The sequence below is a fragment of the Podarcis gaigeae genome (genome assembly GCF_964106915.1).
Source record: "Podarcis gaigeae genome assembly, chromosome: 12".
In the NCBI taxonomy this organism is placed as follows: Eukaryota; Metazoa; Chordata; class Lepidosauria; order Squamata; family Lacertidae; genus Podarcis; species Podarcis gaigeae.
In genome coordinates this window covers 43,410,974-43,433,571 of record NC_139688.1, presented here as the reverse complement: position 1 = coordinate 43,433,571, position 22,598 = coordinate 43,410,974, and the positions used below count along the sequence as shown (strand labels likewise).

At 44.9% G+C, this 22,598-nt stretch overlaps 1 protein-coding gene across 6 annotated transcripts in view; it reads right to left on the bottom strand.

Moving 5' to 3' along the window:
- The window catches only part of RBMS3 (RNA binding motif single stranded interacting protein 3), a gene marked incomplete at its 3' end in the record, with an annotated part of 741,806 nt that overhangs the window by 588,712 nt on the left and 130,496 nt on the right, over positions 1 to 22,598 (bottom strand). The gene's annotated exons all lie outside the window — the stretch shown is intronic.

Sequence of the window (22,598 nt, the reverse complement as noted above, 5' to 3'; positions counted from 1 at the left end):
TTGTCAGTGCTTCTGAAGGTGGCTAGGAAAGTCATGGAAGTGGGGGAAATGTCCTTCATTTATGAAGGGGTCCTCCATTTACCCAAATATTTTGGGTGCCTCCATTCTCTGCTATGAATGGTCAAATCTGTTAGTTTCAGTTTCTCTGGTAAGCGGAGACAGTGTTCAGTCTGAATGATCTCAGTTTGTGATTTCTAAACCAGGGTTTCTCAAGCTTGGGTCTCTACCTGGTTTGGGACTACAATTCCCATAATCCTTGACCACTGGTAGCTAGGGATGATGGGAGTTGTAGTCCGAAAAAACAGCTGGAGACATACGTTTGGGAAATCATGTTCTGAATAATAATATTGCTACTTTCAACATCTTTTTTCTGTTTAGTATTTACAATTTTTGCAGGTGACAATTTCCCTAATATAATTCATTCCCATCTTGTTTTCATGAATATATGCATTTTTTAATGCACACTTTCCCCAAATATATGCATTTGGGGGGGGGGGACTGCAGCACAAAATTCTGAGGACTGTGAATTGATTTGCCTATTGGTTGGAAAATGCAATGTGACTTAGGTTCACATTATCAGGTAAACTGAACAACATTTCTCCCCATCCATAATCTCTGTTGTGTATGTTTCAATTGCACTTAAGTTTTAGTAAAAGACCAGATAGTGTCATAATCCCACACACACTGAAGCAAAATCTCTGCCTTGTTAACCTTTTGCATTATCTCAGGCTCCCAGATAGGGAAAAGAATACTGATCAACTGGGGAGCTATTGACTGCTCAGCAATTGCAGTTGATGCCACAAAACAGGATTCACATAAAAGCCACAGCAGGTGAAAGAAAAGTAAAAACAGGGCAGACTGCCTGGGGCAGAGCCTCTTTGCCTCACATCACATGGATATTTCCTGAAGCAATATATCAGTCAGGAGTATTATGTGTCAGTTTTGGACTGAAGCAATTTTAGCTCAGATACAGGCCAGCATGACAATACAACTGATGGCCACTGTAGACAGTTTTGTTTTTAAAGCAGGTTTCCCCAGATGTTGTAGGACTACGATAACCATCATCCCTGACAACTGGTCGTGCTGGTTGGGGATGAAGGGAGATATACTCCAAAACATCTGGAGGGCACCAGATTGATGGAGCCTGTCCAACTGACTGGGGTTTTCTCTTCTGCATCATGCTGCTGTTTTCTTGTTGGCACTGTTTTAGATTTGTCGCTGCCTTGTTGTTTGCATTTTTATTCTTACTGAAATCTGCCATTTAGATTGTCGGAAATTAAAATGGTTTCTGTGTGGAGTGTTCTATCTCTGAATGGAAAGATTAGTTAAGTTCACGGGAGGTGATGAGATCCAGCAGTAATGCTCACAGAAGAAAGAGATGGGGTCCCTCCATCTCCCCTTCTTCCTACAGCTTCCCACACCACGTTTACACACTCTTAAAGAGTCTCCAGCCAGAGCACTTCATGGAGCTCTCCAGGCTACCACAGAAGCGACATCACCTCTATATTGTTGAGGCTGCCGTCAAAACAGAGATCTGCAGCCTGAACAGCAACTGCAGCAATGCACCAGGTCAACCAACAAATCAAGTCAACCTCAGGCAGCAGGATTTACCAGGGAAGCAGATCCCAACGTAGATCTATATTCAGGGCTGTCCCATCCATGAAGCAAGGTAAGGTGGCTGCCTTAGGTGACAGGATTCACCAGGGTAGAAGATCCCAATGCCAATCTTTCTTCCCTGCATGTTCATGATATAGATTTACCCTCAGGTAACCAAATGGGACGCAGGTGGGGCTGTGGTCTAAACCACTGAGCCTCTTGGGCTTGCCGATCAGAAGGTCAGCGGTTTGAATCCCCGTGATGGGGTGAGCTCCTGTTGCTCGGTCCCAGCTCCTGCCAACCTAGCAGTTTGAAAGCACGCCAAATAAAGTGCAAGTAGATAAATAGGTACCACTCCCACGGGAAGGTAAACAGCGTTTCCATGTGCTGCTCTGGTTCTGGTGTTCTGTTGCACCAGAAGTGGCTTAGTCATGCTGGCCACATGACCCGGAAAAACTGTCTGCGGATAAACTCCAGCTCCCTTGGCCTGTAAAGAAAGATGAGCACCAGAACCCCAGAGTCCTCTGCGAATGGACTTAATTGTCAGGGGTCCTTTACCTTTTACCTAACCAAATGTCTTGGGCCAGCCCTGGCTTAGAGAAATCTGCCTGATCCAGTTGGGGAGACACAGCCCACAAATAGCTACGTCTCCCCCAGGTAAACATAGCTGTCACAACATGTCATTTCAAGTCTTGATCCTAACATAATAGCTACACATGTTGTTGCCGTCACAATTTTGCCTAAAGTGGAGTTCAAAGCTAACTTGGGTTTCCAAAGCCAGGCAATGCAACTTGGGGAATTCCTAGGTGAGACAAAAGAATTGCAAAATGTCTCAGGTTGATTTCACTTAGAATCATAGAATCATAGAGTTGGAAGAGACCACAAGGGCCATCGAGTCCAACCCCCTGCCAAGCAGGAAACACCATCAGAGCACTCCTGACATATGGTTGTCAAGCCTCTGCTTAAAGACCTCCAAAGAAGGAGACTCCACCACACTCCTTGGCAGCAAATTCCACTGTCGAACAGCTCTTACTGTCAGGAAGTTCTTCCTAATGTTTAGGTGGAATCTTCTTTCTTGTAGTTTGGATCCATTGCTCCGTGTCCGCTTCTCTGGAGCAGCAGAAAACAACCTTTCTCCCTCCTCTATGTGACATCCTTTTATATATTTGAACATGGCTATCATATCACCCCTTAACCTCCTCTTCTCCAGGCTAAACATGCCCAGCTCCCTTAGCCATTCCTCATAAGGCATTGTTTCCAGGCCTTTGACCATTTTGGTTGCCCTCCTCTGGACATGTTCCAGTTTGTCAGTGTCCTTCTTGAACTGTGGTGCCCAGAACTGGACACAGTACTCCAGGTGAGGTCTGACCAGAGCAGAATACAGTGGCACTATTACTTCCCTTGATCTAGATGCTATACTCCTATTGATGCAGCCCAGAATTGCATTGGCTTTTTTAGCTGCCGTGTCACACTGTTGGCTCATGTCAAGTTTGTGGTCAACCAAGACTCCTGGATCCTTTTCACATGTACTGCTCTCAAGCCAGGTGTCACCCATCTTGTATTTGTGCCTCTCATTTTTTTTGCCCAAGTGCAATACTTTACATTTCTCCCTGTTAAAATTCATCTTGTTTGTTTTGGCCCAGTTCTCTAATCTGTCAAGGTCGTTTTGAAGTGTGATCCTGTCCTCTGGGGTGTTAGCCACCCCTCCCAGTTTGGTGTCATCTGCAAATTTGATCAGGATGCCCTTGAGTCCATCATCCAAGTCATTGATAAAAAGATGTTGAATAAGACCGGGCCCAAGACAGAACCCTGTGACACCCCACTAGTCACTCTTCTCCAGGATGAAGAGGAACCATTGATGAGCACCCTTTGGGTTCGGTCAGTCAGCCAGTTACAAATCCACCGAGTGGTAGCATAGTCAAGACCGCATTTTACCAGCTTCTTTACAAGAATATCATGGGGCACCTTGTCAAATGCCTTGCTGAAATCAAAGTAGGCTACATCCACTGTGTTCCCTTCATCTACCAGGCTTGTAATTCTGTCAAAAAACGAGATCAGGTTAGTCTGACATGACTTATTTTTCAGAAATCCATGCTGACTATTGGTGATCACAGCATTCCTTTCTAGGTGCTCACAGACTGTTTGCTTAATGATCTGCTCCAGAATCTTCCCTGGTATTGATGTCAGACTGACTGGGTGGTAATTATTTGGGTCCTCTCTTTTCCCCTTTTTGAAAATAGGGACAACATTTGCCCTCCTCCAGTCTGCTGGGACTTGAAGTGGGATTCAAAAATAAATCTGGGGAGGGGTTCTCCCTAGGTGAAACATTTGAGGAAAATGAAAAAGAAATAGTTTCAAGAGATGTACCAATTTCCCCAAGGGACTTCCATACATTCTTAGCTACACCATCAACAGCCCAGTCTTATTGTATAGGTAGGCATAAGACCATTTATTTCAATGAACTGATCCCTGCATAGGGCTGGAGTGCAAATCCAGTAAAAGAAAAGGCCTGAACGTTTATTAGATAACCACAATATTCACATGGACACTCTTTTTAGTTGAGAAAGGGAGGGAGGGAGAGAGAGAGAGAGAGAGAGAGAGAGAGAGAGAGAGAGAGAGAAATCTATTCTCAAGTCATGGAAAATGGGCATAACACCTAACATTGTCCTGAAAGTGACTGATCCAAAACATTATAAGCACCAATAATTTTGAGGGAGATACATATCATAACGAATGCAAGCAGCTTTACCTCTTTTAGAACCTGATTTACCACAATGAAGCTGAATGGTCTGTGTGTGTGTGTGTGTGTGTATCCTTCCTTATTTTCTGGTAGGGACTCAAGGTGGGTTACAGCTAAAACAGAAACAACCAAAAACACGGGGGGGGGGACGCTATCATTAAAAAACAATTAAACATTATATAATTGATATTCCCTCTGTATATATTCTATTAAATATTTTATTAAAACATAAAGACCATTACAATAAAAACATAACAGCACCTGCCCTTTGCTTAAAACAGTTAGTTCCCAAAAGCCTGTTGGAAAAAGAAAGTATTCACCAGGTGGCAGAAGGATAAAAAGGAGGGACCCCATCTAATTTCTCTAGGAAGGGAGTTACAAAATCTTGGCGCAGCCACTGACAAGGCCCTGCCCTGCATCTTATGTTCTAGGGTTGCCAGCTTTTTTTTTCTGGCAGAGCATCTATGTTCCTACTGGCTGCTGGACATAAATCTGGCAGATGAACTTCCATACCCCTCTGCCTTTTCTCTGTACTGTGAAGAATATTACCTGTTACTTTTAGCAGCAGTTGCTGCTTGAGGAGCAGCTGTTCACGTTACAGAAATCTGCCAGGAAAAAAGTTGACAATCCTAGAGCTGTTATATATATGCTTCCCTTCGCCCTCCTCACCACTGCTATAGATTTGTGAAGCATGCCACAAAGCCAACTCAATAGCTTATCCTCTAGCGAAAAGTAGAATCTCCTCCTTTATGCCTTTTCTATTTTAATGTGCTGTTAACAGATGGGGTCTGCGAAATAATGGACACTTTACTGTTTCCACAGCAGTGGAATTGCTTCGAAAGCTGCCTGAGCTCACTTGAAAACTGAATTTCCACTGGGAGTAGCGCCTGAGATTCTGTCCCGCTGATCCATGTGGATTTGCCTCTTAAGCACAGATCCAGCACTAAGTAGCCCCAAACAGGAAGCACCCAGATTGCCTGTCATTTCAGAAGGAAAAGAAAAATCAGCAGGTGGAATGAAGTTCTTTAGCAGCAGTAAATTCAGAGAAAGCCTGACCTATTACCAGGCTTCAGAGAAAAGCAAAAGAGTGAGCATGGACTTAGAGAATTCCTTATGCACATCAATAACTGGGGTTGACGCGTTTAGGGTGAGGGAAATTTCTAAAAGATCATTCAAGTCCCTCAAGGTGAGATAGGTTTTCCTTGTTTCTTAGGGAAACATATTGGGCAGAAAACAGCTGCAAATTAATTTCCTCTTCCTTTTCTCCTAATACAAATATTCACAGCAAAAGTTGTATGCATGTTTTACCCTTAAGTATAACCCACTGGGCTTGCCTCTACTCTAAATAAGTATGTCAGGTTCCTATGTCTTAGTATAAACGTGATAACCATCTTCTTGGTTGGTATCATTACCACCTCTTCTTCAGCATCAATAACTTTGAGGGTTGTTTTTTATCTTATTTATCATCCTCATAATCCTTTTGAAATTATACACCAGCTAAACAGGTAAGCAGGGTCCTGAACCCAATCTTCCACATCCAAACCCAGCACAGCATCCTGAAGCAGCTGGTGGATTTCCAGTTGGTCCTGTTGATTACCAGGAGATAGGGAGGGAGGGGCAAAGTGGTGGAGAGTTCAGTATGGTGAAAATGCACCAGCACAGTCAAATTTGCACTCCTGCTGATGTCTTTACCCTGCAACACATCACTGCTGCCTTCCCCCTTCATCTCTGCCTCCCAGTAAACAGCAGTGATGCAACCTTCAAGTGAGCGCTGCCACTCCACCATTCTGTCTGCTACTGTAATTTCCTACCAAGACCCCAACAGGGCCTACTACCAACACCTGGCGTAGTGATCTCAGGCAGGCAAGCAAGCTCTGATAAGAATTAATGAGTCTCTGGCAGTTTTATGTACGTTTATTTACAATTTACATCCAGAGAGCAGCTCTGGGCCTGCCGCCATTAGCTACGAGTTGGTCACTCTGAGTCTCTGCCCCGTCACAGCAAGAAGGGTGCCAAAGTCCAGTCCTTTCTCTCTTACACTTCCATTGCATTTTAACCCATTCAGCTCTTCTGGTTCAAGGAGAAGATGGGTGAACCACCCCCCCACTATCAAATGAAGATTCCTCTAAACAATGACTGCCTCCTGGTTGCATAGCAACCCCCTCAATATCATCTATCTCCTCCCCTCCCTCTGCCTGTCAGCTTTCTGAGTCTGAGAACTCTTGGTGAAGGGGCCCCAAACTAGGCCAATCCTGCTCTGGCTGTGGCTGTAATTCCTCGTCTCCAGAGTCAGACTCTGCCTCCTTTTGTACTGGCATTCCTTCATCTACACTGCAGGGGTCAGCAGGGGGTCGGTCCACTGTCTCTCGGACCTTGTGGGGGGGCCGGACTATATTTTGGAGGGGGAAAAATGAATGAATTCCTATGTCCCACAAATAACCCAGAGATGCATTTTAAATAAAAGCACACATTCTACTCATGTAAAAACACGCTGATTCCCAGACCGTCCGTGGTCCGGATTTAGAAGGCGATTGGGCCGGATCCAGCCCTGGGGCCTTAGTTTGCCTACCCATGATCTACAGAGTCTGACCCTTACCAGGCGTTCTATTCAGCCATGTCTGGACACCTGGTAAAGCATATTTAATTTTCCACAATGATCTGATGGCTCTCAGACCCAGCTGTATGGCACTGCCTGGAGAGGCCCAGCTATGTAGAAGGGGGACCCACTGGAGTGGACTTTGCCCATCCTCGCTCAAATCTGGAGCTGAACCCATCCAAATGCAAAAATCCAAGAGACCCCAGAATGCTGAGTTGCTTCACTTGTTATGCAGTGCCTAATCTTGTAGGAATTAACATGAGATTGCCCTATGGACCACAAGTTGTGATGCTTCCTTTGTGTACACGTTACTGCATGTACAAGCATAGGAAGACATGGTCCGCATGGCCTCCTTTGCAGGACGTGTGCACATTAGATCATCCTCCTACTGCATGTGTCATATGTGGGGTTCACATTAACGCCTGCTTGCTAATGCCTCCCCCAAAAACAATACTTAAAAGAGGTCTGAAATTTCCTTATGGGAACCAAGTGGCCATTCAGAATGTAAGAAGCTGTCTTGCTTGAAGTCAGAATAATCACTCATCTAGCCCTCTGTTTTGTTCTCTTTTTACACTGACTGGTAGGGTCATCTCCATGGTCTCAAACATTGGTTGTAAGTCGCTTTGAGATTCATTTGAATGAAAAGCAGCATGGGAATACAGTGGTGCCTCGCAAGACGAAATTAATTCGTTCCGCAAGTTTTTTCTTCTTGCGAGTTTTTCATCTTGCGAAGCACGGTTTCCCATAGGAATGCATTGAAAATCAATCAATGCGTTCCTATGGAGACCGTCCGGGGACAGAGGGGAAGCTTCTCCCCGTTGCCTGCCCCGCAATCTCCGGGGACAGAGGGGAAGGCGCGCGCGGACCTGTCCCCGGACCTGTCCCCGTTGCCGCCCCTTGGTTCAAAAGGGGTCCGGGCAGAGAGGGGAAGGCGCACACGCCTGTCCCCTCTTTTGAAGCAAGGGGCGGAGGGGAGAAGATCGCTTCTCCCCGTTGCCGCCCCTTGGTTCAAAAGGGGTCCGGGGACAGTCTCTCTATCCCCGGAGATTGCGGGGCTGGCAACGGGGAGAAGCAATCTTCTCCCCGCCGCCCCTTGCTTCAAAAGAGGTCCGGGGACAGCGGGGAAGACGCGCTGCGCTTCTCCGCTATCCCCGGAGCTTGCGGGGCAAGCTTCGTTTTGCGAAGCAAGCCCATAAGGAAATGCGTCTTGCGAAGCGGCTAAGAAAACGAAAAACTCCTTCGTCTAGCAAGTTTTTTGTCTTCCGAGGCGTTCGTCTTGCGGGGTACCACTGTACAATATCAAAGCAAATATGATCACTTGTTCCTTGAATCTTTCTAAATTGAGATGTCAGGGGTTGAACCCAGCACCTTGTCTGTGTAAAGTGTGTGTTTTCCATGTTTTCCATGCCGGATGCCCTCTGCAAGTCCATGCTTCCCGCAAGTAATTATTACACAGCTTGGTTCTCCAGTACTGGCTCTATGAGCATTAAACTGAGGCGAAAGCTGCATCCATTCCAAACGTTTTATGTGGAATCTTTCATTCTGGTCACAAAAACTAATCCACTTTCTTCCTTCCCATAAAACGCATTGCATATGCTTAAGTAAGCATTTCTCATTCCAAATCCTACAATGTAGAACTAAACTGACACAAAACCCAATGAGGAATAATGACCTGCATGACACTAAGTCCTGTTTGTATGCTTACAAGACTTATGATACAAATGTAATGTAAAAAAAAGGGGGGGGGAGAAAAGGCATTCCTCTAACTATGCAGGCACTATCACCGCTTTCCCTCTGTAGCGAAAAACTCTCCCCTTCCTTACCCATCAAACTGCCTCAGTTCATCAGGGATCTGCCTATCATATGGTGCTGCTATTATGTGGAGGCAGTATAGATGTAGAGGAATGTTAGATGAGAAGTGGGTGTGCACAGCAAAAGCTTGGTTGGCACTAAGGGGAGAACAAGGGGGAATTGAGATCACCCTCTTAAGTTCTCCTGAAGTGAGTAAGCCGTACTTTGACCCAAGTGTTGCGTGGAATCTTGTAACTGCCCTGTGCACGTAAGCTTATTTTAAAATGTCAGAGATTATTATAAAATATTGAATGTGGAGAACAGGTACAGAGGCAAAAAAGAATCAGCACTATCCCAAGCATATTGCATGTGTTGGTAAAAAAGAAGAAGTAGTAAAGTCGACTATTGGGTGTGACGCTCATCTCGCTTCAAGTCGAGGGAGCTGGCGTTTGTCTGCAGACAGCTTTCCGGGTTATGTGGCCAGCATGACTAAACCGCTTCTGGCACAGCAGAACACTGTGACGAGTGCCGGAGCGCACGAAAACACTGTTTACCTTCCCGCCACAGTGGTACATATTTATCTGCTTGCACTGGCAGATAGGTTGGCAGGAGCTGGGACAGAGCAACAGGAACTCAGCCCGTTGCAGAGATTCGAACCACCGACCTTCTGATCAGCAAGCCCAAGAGGCTCAGCGGTTTAGGCTCAGAAGACAGAGAAGATGCAGAGAAGGCCAACACCTATGATTTTAGAGCCAAATCTAATGTGGCCTTAATTGTGTGATAGTAACAATAGGAGCTATCCAACAGTGGAACAAACAGGCTCCCTCAGAAGATGGTGGACTCTCCTTCACTGGAGGTTTTTAAGTAGATGTTGGATAGTCATCTGTCATGTATGATCTAGCTGAGATTCTGGCATTGCAGAGTGTTAGGCTGGATGACCCTAATAGTTCCTTTCACCTCTATGATTCTATGAGTCTATGAATAGCTTCTGAACTGAATAGCCTAAGGGTGGCGAATCTGTGTGACCTTCAAATGTTTTGGACTTCAACTTCCAGCATCCATGAGATGTACTGTGTTTCTATTTAAATTATAGAAGTGATTTCTAAATTTGCATCTATACATATAAATTAGTATGCATGCATTTTATGCAAATTGCACCATCCTTATTTCCTCTTTTGTGGTGACCTGTAAGTGGCCATGCTGCGGGAAGTGAGCATAAGATTGCAGCTCGTGGTGGCTAATACAGGGAATTCATTCTTCGAGGGGCAAAGGGTTTTTAAAACCACTCGAATGGAGAGAGTTAAACATTAGGAAACTCTGAGAGAAATGTCCTAGATTCAGCAATTGAATAAAGGTGTCCGCTGCCTTTCAGTTTTTGAAGAGAGAGAAAAGGCTGGACAGACATCTGGCTGCAATACCCTAGGTATAAGATGTCTACCAGACCTCTTGCAGCTTGCAATTTCTTTTCCTGCTAAATTTTGTTAACAGCTCCAATTTGTACAGCTTGCCGGTTGTTCTGGTAATAAGGTCTATATTTTACTGTTCATCAGTGTACCTAAAAGGTGCATTGAGCCACACACTCTCTCTCTCATACATACACACTCACACACACACATTAATTCACGCCAGGATCTCCATTAGCAATTGCGGAAACACAAGAATGACTTTGTGCTCCAAATGCATGCTTAACTGTGGAGAACAAGCCGAACTTTGCATCTCAAATCTGCCGAGTAAATTTGCACTCTGTTTCCCTGACGGCCACTGATGAAAGCACACAGCTTCAGAATCACGCAGTCAAATAGTGCAATTACCAGTTTTATTTAACTTAATTTGCAGAATTTTCATGCATGCTAATGAACGCACACTCAGCCAACTTTGAACAGAGCTGCCACTTACTTCAGAATACAGCATCTTTCATACGAAAGGTCATGAATAGCTTTCAAAAGAATTTTCTTTAAGGTAACACAGGAGTTCCTACCATTTGCAAAAACGGTAGCAAACTTAGGTAAAGGCAAAGACCTAATGCACATGGAAATCTACATCAGTTTCATGAACCTAGAGGCAGATTCATGCCATAAATTTTGCTGCTTCCCTTCCTCCGTAGCAGCAGTTACCCCACAAAGGATTACTGGCATGGAGGCAACTTATCATCAGTGAATTTTAAGAGTTGTAAAGGACACTGGGGGTCATCTATTCTGACCCTATGATCTTGCAACTACAACATCCCTGACAAGTGGCTGTCCAGCACCAGAGAAGTAGAACCCACCTGCCAAATTTTGCATTTCCATTATGGTCCCTTGCTATCTCAATAGTATTGCTTCTTCCTTCTTGAATTATAGAGTTTAATATTCTCCGCTCCTCAAAACTATGGCTGATCCTTAATAATAATTGTACATCTGCTTTCAAGCCACCATATACAATAATACTGATGCACAGTGGAAATGGAGGAACCTGAAACAGGATTCTGGGTACCAGGATGATAAGACAGCCAAGGTCAGCATTTCCTAAAAAAAAGCAAATGTTCTTGGTTGATTAGAAGCAACAGCGGATACTTCTACAAATCTTCATTTACTCCCCATCTTTCTGGTTTAAAATAGGTGGCCATATCACCCCTACTTCCTTCAGCAGCCATTGGTGCTACTGTCTGAAACAAAATAAATCCAGAAAGTCATAGAAAACTCTCAACAAATATCCATTTTAGGGTTACTCTGTCGTTTTAGCCCTATTCAGTTATTATTTGCATGAAGAGGCAATGTGAGTATAAAGGGGCACAGCCTTTCACCACTGTTGTGTATTTCTGGAGACAAAGGGGTTAGGATTTCAGGGTGGGTGATGCAAGTGAACAGGGGTGGGGGTGGGGAGTGTCCATTCTGCAAGCAGTTTGGCAAGCAGAGAAGCAGGATGCCAGAATATGATGTGGGCTGGCTGTATCAGGCTGGAACAAGAGAGACACAGAGCATGGCCTTTTGCTGCTCTTTGAATTCAATGTGGCACTTACAGAGGAGGTGTGAACGCTCTGCAATCCCTTCATCTAGGTTCAGGACGTATACATGTGTAAGTAAACCATATAGCATAAAGACACCACAGCCTCTGCTGTGCCTCATTGTCCGAAAACGGAACACAGGTCCTGATGTCCCTGGACTCTTGCACCACTGATATCCCTGGACTCTCGCATCGCTCGGCAAAGATGGGGTGGGAGGGGAGTGTAACACTATTAAGTAGATTAATAATTTGATCCCCATGTTGCCTTCTATTTCTACATTAAAGTGAACTGGTTTTTGGAGAAGACTGGGAATATAAAGACCATTGGGAAAGGTAAGGTAAAGGACCCCTGGACAGTTAAGTCCAGGCAAAGGCGACTATTGGGTGCCACGCTCATCTCGCTTCAAGCCGAGGGAGCTGCTGTTTGTCTGTAGACAGCTTTCCAGGTTATGTGGCCAGCATGACTAAACCGCTTCTGGCGCGACAGGACATCGTGATGAGTGCCAGAACGCACAGAAATGCTGTTTACCTTCCCGCCGCAGTGGTACCTATTTTTCTACTCGCACTAGTATGCTTTTGAACTGCTAGGCTGGGAGGAACTGGGACAGAACAATGGGAGCTCACTCCGTCGCAGGGATTCAAACCGCCAACCTTCTGATCAGCAAGCCCAAGAGGCTCAGTGGTTTAGACCACAGTGCCACCCGCTCCCAAAAGATCATTGGAGGCACGGTCTAGTTCTAGAAACGTGATTGAATTAGCAAGTAGACTAGGGTGCCTGATCTGCTGTAAAAGGGCTGGATCAGGTAGATATGGGTCCTGAGATAGAAAGCAGATGAGTGTCTTGGCCAGCAATCTTAAACGAACACTTGCTCACTCTCTCTCTCTTACTCACTCACTCTTTTGGTACATATAATGGGGAGGGGAAGCACCTGCCTTTCTTCATCATTTAGTTGGGAATCCTTCGGAGAGGGCAAGAGTCTTCCTTTATCCTTGCATAATTGCTGTATGTTGAAAAGGTTCAGGAAGTGGTGGCAGAGTGAAGGAGGAGGCCCAGGGAAGCATGCCCACGCAGCACAATGGTTTATTTAATTAAACTGATCTATTGTAAAAGTCAATTTAATTACTGGAGAGGGATTCATTAGATTTTGCTTATGCCCCTAGTTATTTAACCTTGCTTTGTACCTCACCCACAAGGAAGAGTCAGAAAACGAGGTCAACTTCTTCCACCATTGATAAACAGTGTGCTCTCTTTCTCTCTCAAACACACATAAAATATGTTAGAGGTATACCCAAACTTTGGGTACATCTGGACATATCCAAGCAAAAGATTTCCAAAGAAATCTAGACCACTGTAGAAGAGAAAATATATTTTATTCACTAGTATTTATTTATCTGGAGAGAACTTGTATACCACTTTAGACCCAAGGAGCCTCTCAAAGCAGCTTACTAAACGTATTCTTGCCGTACGTCCAGAACAGAGCAGAAGCAACATGGTATATGTATGGTGCCAAGAGTAGGAAAATGTGAAAATGTACACGCTGATAGTATTTATTATCTTTTTAAATTTACACTGGCAAACTGGTTTCTCTCTCTCTCTGCAACATGCACTGAATGACACTTGCAGTGCGGGGTGTGTGTGTGTGTGTGCAGTGAATACATTTAAGCAGAGAAGCTCATTTCTAGTGGTCTTACTCCATGAAGATCAGTTGCTGAGACTGAAAGGCCCTGCCTCCTCACAACCATCTACCGTATTTTTCGCTCTATAGAACGCACCCGACCATAAGACGCACCTAGTTTTAGAGGGGGAGAATAAGAAAAAAAAAATCTCTCCCTCTCTGCACAGTGCCCCTTCAGCTAAGCGGCAGGAGAAGCGGAGCCCCTTCCATTTCTCCTCCCGCTTCGCTGAAGGGGCGCTGCTCAGAGAGGGAAAGCTGTGCAGCGCCTCTTCAGCGAAGCAAAGCCAGGAGAGCAAGAGGGATCGGTGCACACCGACCCCTCTTGCTCTCCTGGCTTCAGGGATAGCCACCCAAAGCCTCCGGAGTGTAGTGGGAGTGCTTCCGCTGCGCTCTGGAGGCTTCGCATTGCTTTCGCTGAAGCCATGGAGCCTGCATTTGCTCCATAAGATGCACACACATTTCCCCTTAATTTTTGGAGGGGAAAAGCTGCGTCTTATAGAGCGAAAAATACGGTAATTCCCTTCCTCCCCAGTGCTTTTTCCAAGCAATCTGAGACCATACCTGCATGCAGCCAACCTCCCCTCCACCATTTGTTATGCCTCTTCTTGTTCTGGGATACAAGGGGGGGGGGGGTGTAGCTTGTTGCAGCAGGAGGCGAAGACAACCCTGACCCATCTTCACAAGCCTTACCCATCTCTGCCTCGGCTTCTCCTGATTCAGCTTCTGCCTCCGATTCTGGATTTCTCTCTGCCACAGACTCTCCCAGCTCACTAAGCCCTATTACCTCTTCAGCTTCCGACACCTTCTCTGCCCAGTCTTCCTCTTCTTCCTCTTCCCCTTCTGACCACTCATTGTTGTCCCACCACTACTCCTCAGGCTGTGAGCCTTCTTTCCATGGTGGTGCCCCAGCTGGTTCCTCCCACCATTCTTCTGCGTCCAACCAGTCCATGACAGCTTCCATTGACGTATACACACAAAAGCATTGGTTCATCAAACCCAGGCTACACCAGGGATAGTGTCTTCCAAGTGTTGTTGAACTACAACTCCTCTTAGTCCTGCAAGACATTGGTTGTGTTGGTTGGGGCTAGTGGAAGTTGAAAGCCACCAATATCTGGAGGTCATCACACTGGCTATGCAGGCAATGGTCTCAGGATTTCAAACAGGTATCTTTCCCCACCCAACCTGGGAACTGAAGCTGGTAACATCTGTTCAAAAGGTGTGGTCCATCATGACACTTTGGCATTTGAGAGGTTCTCTCTCAAGCAACTGGTTTCAGGTCCTTCATATCTAGAGTAGACTACTGAGTAAATTGAGTAAATTTCACTTCTACACAGGCGTAACAGTTCAGGGCAGCAGAGAGACAGACTTGCAGGCAGATAGATGTCCCACATCTACAATGCCCCACATCATAGCGACATATCCAATATTCTGAAATACAAGTTTCCTGTAGCTGCAATAACCGCAAATCCAAACTTTTTAAAGTTAATATAAACTTCTAATAAGAAATATTTGGTTTGCTCTCAGCAATTTTGTATGACAAATTAGTATGAAAAAGTAATTAGAATAAAATGTTGACCTGACGTGACATCTCCTTTTCCTAAATATGAATGTAACTGAATTATACATGCATAACTAATTGCTGCTTCTTTTGACCTATTCGATTCATTTGAGTTTTGTCTTACAAATGGTCTGACATTTAATTAGCTTATCTTATTATATTATGTAAATAATACCTGTAAGAAATAACCAGATCATTCAAATTGGATGTTACCTCTGTAGCTGGCATCCTTCTAAACTTCCAATTGAAATTTAAAATAAATAAATAAAAGTTTAAAAACTCCAGTCAAAATCAATTCAATAAAAAAGAACACCTTCATTTGATGTTCAAGGGTCAGTAACTCTCTGAAAGCCCTTTCAGATATTTAGAAATAAGACCTGTAGTCATTGCTACTGCTTCCATTTAGCTAAGTGCTACACAGTCATGTATCAAAATTAAACCGAAATGCAGCAAAGAATAAGAAAATAAAACAAAGACAAGGCATTTCCCAGAAACACAAAAAACAGGAGGCACAGAATGCTTGCTTTTCTTCTTTTGGCAATTCCTGTTAAAACACAAAGAGCTCATCAACACTGGAGTTCAGGCAGCAGGATACACTGGGGCAGCAGATCCCAATGCAGATCTTTATTCAGGGCCGGCCCACTCATGAGGCAAGGTGAAGCAACTGCTTCAGGCAGCAGAATCCACCAAGTCAGCAGATTCCAATGTCTGTCTCTCCCTCCCCCTTGTCACTGATATAGTTCTCCTCTTACTCTTCCCTGGCTGGGGGGTGTGCTATTTTGGGGTCTACCTCAGGTGTCAAAATGTCATGGGCCAACACTGCTTGATACTGCTAATTGGTCACCAGTACTGAAGTAATAGGGACACGGGTGGCGCTGTGGGTTAAACCACAGAGCCTAGGACTTGCCGATCAGAAGGTTGGCGGTTCGAATCCCCGCAACGGGGTGAGCTCCCGTTGCTCAGTCCCTGCGCCTGCCAACCTAGCAGTTTGAAAGCACATCAAAGTGCAAGTAGATAAATAGGGAAGGTAAACGACGTTTCCGTGCGCTGCTCTGGTTCGCCAGAAGCGGCTTAGTCAGGCTGGGCACATGACCCGGAAGCTGTACGCCGGCGCCCTCGGCCAATAAAGCGAGATGAGCGCCGGCAACCCCAGAGTCGGCCACGACTGGACCTAATGGTCAGGGATCCCTTTACCTTTACTGAAGTAATATTCAGCTACTAATCCAGTTTCCATTGGTACAACAAATGGCGGGGAAGGGAAGGGGCGCCATCTTGTTCTTCGTGTCAGGCAGCAAAATTTCTTGAGGCAGCCCTGGGGAAGGAGCACTACCATACTCCTCCCATCGTCCTTGTTTTTAGGAGTAAAAAAGGACACTTACGATAATGGCTCCCCTGCTATGCAGGTAACACCAGAAAGGCCCCCCAGAGAGAGGACTAATATTGTTCTCTAACCACCAACTTCTGCAGATTTAAACTGATGAGCCTCTCGGGGATCATATATGCTCCATTTATTTGGAGAATATTTAAAGCTTTGTATGAATAAATGAAAATATTACAAGAAGGTTGGGTATAACCGCACTGGAAAGGAGCTGACAAATTTCACCAGCTCTTCTGCATCAAAGTACATTATATTAAACAGACCCCCAAGGCAAACTCCATAAGTAGTTTATCACCACGCGAATATATTCGCGCCAAAGAAATATAGCTCAATCTAGCACAGTCACTGAAATGCCATTTTACAATACAAAGTCCATTATTCATTGTTTAAAAGGAAGGCAGAGATGAGAGATGAAAAAACCTACACTCCTCTCATACCAACATGCCTAACAGCAGGGCACAATCTTTGTGGGATGCTTTTCATCACCTTGGTAAACACAAACTTTTTTGTTAAAAGGGGGGAGGGCGGTATCCATGTCCAACTTGCAGAAATCTTCATTTCACTTAACAGCAAATGAACCAGAAACAGATTGTTCTCAGCGCATTAGAAAGTTGCATTTACAAAAACACAATAAAGACAGAACATAGCAGGAAACGTTAAGATAACTGGAGCACTTGGTGAGTTAAGGGGCAGGCTCTGACCTACTGTGACAAAAAAATTACTGCAATTTCACATATCGTGTATTACCCTCTGAATCACTGGCACTGGGTTAGTCATTCAGAATTCAGAATGAAACAACCAAGACCAGATCGTCAGATAGCGTATATCAGTGTAACTTCACTACATCCAATGGGGATGTACTGGGCTCAATCAACTCAGTTTAGCAAGAGCAAGCTGACAGCAGAAACAGGCTTGCCGCTCCTGTTCAGCTGAAGGGAAGGGGAAAGGGATGGTATCTAGGGCTAGGCACCCAGAGGCTGTCAGAGGACCCATCATCAACTCAAGAAGCTGCACCCATCTCCCAATGGGAGAAGTACTGGTTGGAAGCAGGAGAAACAGAGTGCAAGAGCCACTCTCCACTGCCTCCTCCAGGCACCTCTCTCACAGGATGATGGGAACTCACTGCCAAGGCAACATTGTGGAGGCACGCTCCCATTTCATGATAGGATGGGGCAGCATCTCTCTTCTGCTCTGCTCTCTCTGACAAAGATCCAACACAGGCAGTGGCAGGGAGGAAAGAAACCATGGTGTGCAGTTAGGATGGGGAAAGGAGCTACGATGGAGAGAAGGAGGAAGCCACAATGAGAAGGGGAGAGGAAGGGAATCACAACGAGAGGCCAGACGCTCTGCGCTCAAGGATGCCACAAAAACGTGCAACAAGTCCTGAAACAAAGCAACAGCTGTGTAATGCTCCAGGTGTGTAGGGCAGTTTCTACAGCCTCCCATAGGCTTCCTGAAGAAGCCACCCACAGTCTGTATCATTATACCTGAAGGAGCGTCTTGTTCAGCCCCATTGTTCAGCCTGGACACTGAGGTCCTGAGCCAAGGGCCTTCTGGCAGTTCCCTCACTGCAAGAAATGAGATTACAGGGAGCCAGGCAGAGGGCCTTCTCAGTAGTGGAACGCCCTCCCATCAGATATCAAGGAAATAAACAACTATCTAACTTTTAGAAGACATCTGGAGGCAGCCCTGTTTAGGAAACTTTTTAATGTTTGATATTTTATTGTCTTTTAATGTTCTGTTGGGAGCCGCCCAGAGTGGCTGGAGAGACCCAGCCAGATGGGTGGGGTATAAATGATAGCTTATTATTATTGTTTGGATTGGAATGTGTGGGCTGGTGGGGGGTGTCAGGCACCACTTTCTCTCTCTTCAAGAAACAATCAGAAATGTGAAGGTGTTGACTCAGAACCCCTAACCCTGATCTCCTGGCAGTGGGTAAACAGAAGAGGAAGGATCCAATTTCAGTGGTAGGATATCTTCTTTGCATGCAGATGGTTCAATCCCCAGCATCTCCTGGTAGGGCTAGGAGAGATCCTTGTCTGAAATTCTAGTGATCCCCTGGCAGTCAATGAAGACTATATTGAGCTGGATTGACCAATGGTCTGACTCAGTATAAGATATTTCCCTGTGTTCTTCTTCAGGATTCCTCTTTGCCTTAGTTCCCACTCTACTTATTGTGATGTGGACACCTCTGTTTGTGCCAGCAGTGGCCCTGAATCTATCTGCTGCAAGTGCAGTTGTCTATGCTGCGACCACCACTTATAGAGCAGGATCTCAGCTTTAACACTGCTAGAAAGAACATCTAGGTTAACCAACCCTAGGCTGACATTAACAATGTGGATGGGGCAGGCCAGGAAAGAAAGGGCATTTATGTTGACTTGTGTTCCATTCTAGAGGGGAATGAGAATCAATGTTTTCTCAAGTAGAAAAGGGCAAAATCATAAGGAAATAAAAATGTGTTTTCAAGCTCCCAGTAGGGTATCGCAAAGAATGAAAAACCTGAGAGCAATAAACAATTGCTTGCCAGTGTCTATCTAATTTCAAGAACCTGCCCGTAACTAATATGTATTTGGTCACTGAGGGGAAGTGAGAAGGTAGCAGGCACTAAGAGGAAAAAGGCAATGACACGATTCCTTAGAAGGAAGGGAATGAAAGGAAATGCCTTCTCTGATTGCTACATCTGATCTGCTAAAAAATGCATTCACCATTTTCAATGTCCAGCATTCCTCTTTAATCTGAAAGGTCTGGTGGAAGCTTGCCATCTTTCTGGACATAATTCCACAAATGCTGGGCTCCTCTAAGAGGAAGGGCAGGTTATAAATTGAACGCATAAATAAAGGGGAAAGTAAAGTTATCTACAGTTAAAAACAAGCCAATAAAATTGACAATGAAAGTCTATAAGCAGGAGTTGGGGATTCAATGGCCCTCCAGAGGTTGCTGGACTCCAGCTGTCATGAGCCTGAGTCTATACGGCCAATGGTCCAGGGTGATGGGAGATGTAATGCTGCAATATCTGGACTCCATTATAGACAATAAACCAATAACCAGAGCCAGTGTGGTGCAGAGGTTAAGAGCGGTAGACTCGTAATCTGGGGAACCAGGTTCGCATCTCCGCTCCTCCACATGCAGCTGCTGGGCGACCTTGGGCCAGTCACACTTCTTTGAAGTCTCTCAGCCCCACTCACTTTACAGAGTGTTTGTTGTGGGGGAGGGAGGGAAAGGAGAATGTTAGCCGCTTTGAGACTCCTTTGGGTAGTGATAAAGTGGGATATCAAATCCAAACTCCTCCTCCTCCTCTTCTTCTTCTCAGTACGGTAAGTCCTACTGATTTTGATGAGGCTTGCTCCTAAGTAAGTGGAAAACAGACTACAGACTAGCTCACTGGCAAAACAAAAAAGGAGAGTGCTTCTGCATTTGTGTCCTGCTTGTGGGTTTCGCAGAGGCCAGAGGCAGGTTTAGGGTAGCAAAACCAATATGGCCACAGCGGGCGCCACACTGCAGGAAGTCCCACAACAATGCTGTAGAATGGAGCACATGAGATTGGGGGGTGGGGTGGGGTTGAACTGAATTTTAGCATTGCACAGGGCACTGCTGAAATTTGAGAGTCCACCTAATTGGGCTGCAGAGGCACCTAGTTGGCCTCTGTGAAAAAAGCACGCTGGAGGATTTGATAGGCCTTTGGTCTCACCCAACAGGACTCTTCTGTCCTTACTAGTCTGAGGCACCATAAAGATGAGTGTGACATAAACTTCCGTCATCTAGTTCTCACCTGAGTATGTTCTCAACTGTCAGATATAAAACACACATGCCAATGGAGCAGAAAAATTGTAAACCCAAAACCCACGACATGCAAGAAGAGGTCAATGCTGCAATAAATTTGTTAGACTTAAGGTTCTGCAACACATCTTATTATTTTTACGTTAACAGGGTAACACAACTACCTCTTCATAATTACTTTTCTACGAAATAATCAGCTCATCACAGATTGGTTTAATTCCCACCCTCATTCCACTGCTAGCTTCTTTCTCTTTCAGATGATGTGATGACATGGAGAAAATTGTTCAATCTACAGTAGATGCACATGAATGGCTTGCCATTTTAAGGCAGCCATCACGAGAAGAAACTGGAAGTAGCTTCCGAATAGTGCTGGTATTATGTGCTGCAACCTTCAATTAGTTGTGGAGTAAGCAGTTTGAACAGAAAACCACATTATAATTCTAACTCATATAAGATGAAAGTGTTGAATGACTAGGCAATCTCTCTCTTTCTCTCTCTAAAATGTAAGGACAACTGCAAACATTACATAGCATGTGGTGTTGCTCAATGAAGGGACTGTAAGGTATGAAATTACTTACAGTCTGAGTGACCCTAATCATGCAGACAGTTGAGATGCCTTTTACAGGAAAGTGTGTCAATAGCAATGGGTATCCTCTATGCCTGTTGTCTTTGTCCATGGAGTTTTGTCCCAGTAGTGATGTATGGAAGTGAGAGCTGGACCATAAAGAAGGCTGATCACCGAAGAATTGATGCTTTTGAATTATGGTGCTGGAGGAGACTCTTGAGAGTCCCATGGACTGCAAGAAGATCAAACCTCTCCATTCTTAAGAAAATCAGCCCTGAGTGCTCACTGGAAGGACAGATCCTGAAACTGAGGCTCCAGTACTTTGTCCACCTCATGAGAAGAGAAGACTCCCTGGAAAAGACCCTGATGTTGGGACAAGGAGAAGGGGACAACAGAAGACGAGATGGTTGGATAGTATTCTTGAAGCTACCAGCATGAGTTTGACCCAACTGGGGAGGCAGTGGAAGACAGGAATGCCTGGTGTGCTCTGGTCCATGGGGTCACGAAGAGTCGGACACGACTAAACAACAACATCCTCTATGTAGTAAGTGAATTTCAATCATTGTGGACCTTTCCATATCTGCACGACAATGATCTTAGACCCAGAGGTGTTTTGGTGGTCTCCAAGTGTTCTGAGCCGAAAATGCATTTCTGGAGATCCTCCTTGCTGCTGCCACCGTCCCCCACCCTGCCCCCGGTTAGTCATCTGCAAGAAAACATCTACTCTTCCCTCAGGCACATAAGGTAAGGCTGTCAGACCCTCAGTCATCAGCCTTTGTAACCCAGACTACAATACATCATAAACAGAGAGAACATGTACTGCAGAAAGATGTTTCACACCTCTAGATGACTCATGAAATGAGGCCAAACCACATTCTCTAAAGTGGGAGGCAAAAAGAAAAGAAACAGAAGCGACGAAAGCACTGTCTAGTAATATAATCTGGGTAAAAATTCCTACCAGACCCTAACATATATTTATCTAGATATCAAAATTACCGTTAGTCTCCGAAAGCAACTAAAATCCATTAAAGGATTCACCTCAAGGAAAATGTGATTAGTCACTGCTCCAAAATGTCAACATCCTTTCCATGGTTTCCTAATGCCCTGGAAAAGGACGTAAGGACCATAAAGAAAAAATGCACAATATTTCATGATCCTGATGAGCCGCAAGTGAAATGCCAGTTATAACAAGACCTATTTCAGTCTCGTAACTTATAAAGACCTTTCTTCTTACAAGTAACTGTCTCCAGCCTGCATGTGGCTCCTAGCCCTCTTTTCATCCCATGTGCAAGTCCCAGCTTAGGACCCTCGTACTTACGGGACCGCCTCTCCTGGTATGTCCCACAGAGGAACTTACGGTCTTCAAATAAAAACCATCCTGAAGGTCCCAGGCCACAGAGAGGTTAGGCTGGCCTCAACCAGAGCCAGGGCTTTTTCGGCTGTGGCTCCGATCTGGTGGAACACTCTGTCACAAGAGACTAGGGCCCTGCGGGACTTGACATCTTTCCGCAGAGCCTGCAAGACAGAGCTGCTCCACCAGGCCTTTGGTCAGGGCGCAGCCTGACTCCCTCCTTTGGCAATCAGCTCAGAATTTTTGCTTAATGGTTGCCATCAATTTGATTTTAATTAATTTTTATAATGAAATGTTTTTAGAATGTTGCATTATTTTATTGTTGTTAGCCGCCCTGAGCCCAGCTTCGGCTGGGGAGGGCGGGATATAAATAATAATTTATTATTATTATTATTATTATTATTATTATTATTATTATTATTATTATGTTTCTAGTCCTCATTGCCGCAAAGTCTAAAAATGTCAGAGTATGGTAATAAAAGGAGAGAAAACAGAAAGGGATAAAGAATCCAAAAGTTCAGGACCTGACCCCAAATGTTACCAGATGCATAGTTTGACATTTCAAAAGTATATGATGAAGAACATTAA